Consider the following 3,326-nt stretch of genomic DNA (forward strand, 5'->3'; position numbering starts at 1 on the left):
TTTGTGACAAACGACTTGACGACCAATTGTTCAGAAATGAAAATCGACACAGTTCTTGCTAAATAAAAAAAAAAGTTTTACGGCGGAGTCAGGCTCAAAAAATATACCGCAAGATCACACCCCCATTCATAGTCAGAAACCAGCAAACCATCTAGTTTGCTAAAAAAAAAAAACACTGCGTGACATCAATGACGTTACCTTTTTCATTTACAAAAATAACTTTAACTTGTCAAAGTAAGTGCAATTTCACAATGGTGAATATCAGTACAGTATGGGGCCCAGTTCTCGGCCACTTTGTGTTTAACGCGTTTTTTCACACTCCAGTTGAATCAAAAGAAAAGGGTATTTCCTTCAAACGATAGACTGATTCATGTGCTTTAAGTATCTTGAGTTTGATCGTTCAATTCGATATAGAAAGCTCACACGTCGAGTTTACGCGGAGGTAGGTGAATTTGCATTCCCAAAAAAGTTGTTTGTTTACGGCTCCAAATTCATGGATGTAGTTAAATTCGTATTTTATCCAAAAGCCCCCACCATACGAGCTAATTTTTGGCATGTGAAACGTAGAATAATTCAGCTTTCTGCTTTAGTTAACTTTTCGTTGAACCGTTGTATTTTTTGGTCTTAATTTACTTCGAAATTTTTTCTTGCGACGTTTGCGTATTTGCCAGTTCTCGGCCACCCTGCTCGCTATCACAGCTTAGCGCTTGGTTTTTAATATAATTTCATCTGCTGCTGCCAGAATGAAAGAAATAAATGTTTTAAAAATAAAGTTCAATCTTATCTCTAAGTTTTGAGCTGACTCTTGTCTTGTCTATTATTTCTACAACACCTAAATCTTTCAAGACCTTTTCACTGCAAAATAAACCATCTAAATGCACGGGTCACACAATGCGGGTTTGCCAGAACCTGCACATAGGCAACTAGGCGCGTTAAAATCCTTCTTTTCTAAAGTAAAACAAAGCATCATAAAAATAATTTGGGATCGATATAGTATAAATAGGTTTACAGAGTGATTTTATGACTGTGAAAATTAATTGAGCATTTTTTACAGATAATTACGGACAAGCTTTTTAGTGGCCGAGAACTGGGCCAAGGTTGCCGAGAACTGGGCCCACAAATGGAGCTTTTATTTTTATTATTGCTCGGGCAAATTAATTTTTGACCGGTCGATAGCATTACACCAAAAAGCTGAATAATGTAGCTAGCTCTGGGAGAAATTTCAAGTTCCTGCAGTTCTTCTGAGGTAAGAAATACAAGTTTACGTCAAAAGTGGCCGAGAACTGGGCCAAGGTGGCCGAGAACTGGGCCCACAAATGGAGCTTTTATTTTTATTATTGCTCGGGGAAATTAATTTTTGACCGGTCGATAGCTTTACAACAAAAAGCTGAATAATGTAGCTAGCTCTGGGAGAAATTTCAAGTTCCTGCGGTTCTTCTGAGGTAAGAAATACAAGTTTACGTCAAAAGTGGCCGAGAACTGGGCCAAGGTGGCCGAGAACTGGGCCCACAAATGGAGCTTTTATTTTTATTATTGCTCGGGCAAATTAATTTTTGACCGGTCGATAGCTTTACACCAAAAAGCTGAATAATGTAGCTAGCTCTGGGAGAAATTTTAAGTTCCTGCGATTCTTCTGAGGTAAGAAATACAAGTTTACGTCAAAAGTGGCCGAGAACTGGGCCCCATACTGTACTTTGCCCCGTAAGCTTTTTTCTCTGTCCTTCCGCCGAAGCAAAAAAACACAACCTGATTACACATTAACCCAAAAGTCGACCAAGTGTGCCTGCAACGATTTCCTGTCAAAACTAAAATGAAAACCATTGCGGTATGCGTCACCCGTAGCGGTTTTGTAGCAACCCCGAGCTATCCCCGTCTTTTTGGCCGCGCCAGGAGACTACGCTCTAGGACGACCAAAGGGTAAACCTTAAATCGGCCAGCCACGCCCGATTAAAAATGGTAGCTAAATGCTCGATATGCCGGAGATATGATTTGTTCTCTTTAATGCATCAATCCCCCAAATAGTTTTACAACTTATCTAGATTTTCCAGATGTTAGTACTAAAATTAGTCTTAAGTTAATAAATACCTATTGTGATCATGTTCTGGCCTGTTTTTACCAATCTAACGGTTCTTTACTAAACTAATTTTGCAAACAGCCACAAGCATCTCCAAGAAAGAGATAAGTTCGCTGTGTGTGTGACGTTGGGGAAGAGGGGTGGGGGAGAGGTGCATAAGTGGTGCATGGCGAAGTCAAAATTATAATTTTCCAGTGAAATTGCAATAACTAAGGGTAGTACTAAACATAAAATAACCTCTCCCAAGCGTTTGACTAGTTGAGGAGCGGCGCAAAGAATGGCCAAATACTAGCTCGCCCTCGTTTTTTGTTTTTGTTTTGTTTTTGCTTTTTCACTCGCTGTTCTTTGCGCTGCCCAACCATAAATGGAACGTCTGGAACAGCTTAAACTTCGAACAACAAAAGCGTTTTTTTAGACTATTTTAAAGCGGTTAAAAATAACGAAGTCGAACTAACTGGGATGGATCTAAATTATTGTATTTCAATTCGACTCATGAGGATATCAACGACTGACCCGTCAGGAGTCGGGATAACAAGAGCCTTTTACGATAAATCTAGAATTCTATTTCTAATACAGTAGTCTAGTAGCAACAGCTTTTAAAAATTTCTCAAATTCTTAAATTATTTCAATATTACCATTTAGGTTACCAAAGTATACCTCGAGTAGACCAAGAATAGTCACGACAGCTCTCCCCAGCATGCATGAAAATCCTGTTGCGTGAAATACAAACTCGACTTGCCTTTCAATAAAGTGCCGTAGACACTCAAGGACGAAATGCTAGTTTTGAATTCTCGGAATCTTCGAATTGTATTCCAAGAAATTATTAGCCGAATTCTCGGAAATTCAGGAAGTGAGCTTTACTGTTTGTAGACAAACAAAACTGCTTGTGAATTTGCTTCACTCCTTGCACATTGCTTTGAAAAAATATTCATTGAAAAGACCTTTTCTACCAACAAAGAGAAACTATACTTGCAAACGGTACAAATTAATAATATTACGAAGAAAACCGACTCTCTTTCCTTGGACCTTCTTTGTTTTCTCAAGTGCAAAAGGCCGTGAAATTCCGACGATAACAGGAATGTGTTGCCATGCAATTACTATACTGATGACGTGGCCAAATTGTGCTTAGCACCTCTAATTGGCTCAAATAATACAAATCAATTAGCTGCAGCCAATCAGAAGTGCTATTCTAGTGTACGTCATGCATTGGTATAGGTTTCCCGACTTGTTGCTCCGAAAAGCGTCTGAACAA

The sequence above is a fragment of the Oculina patagonica genome, chromosome 14, assembly GCF_052425735.1.
Source record: "Oculina patagonica isolate OP01 chromosome 14, crgOcupat, whole genome shotgun sequence".
Lineage (NCBI taxonomy): Eukaryota > Metazoa > Cnidaria > Anthozoa > Scleractinia > Oculinidae > Oculina > Oculina patagonica.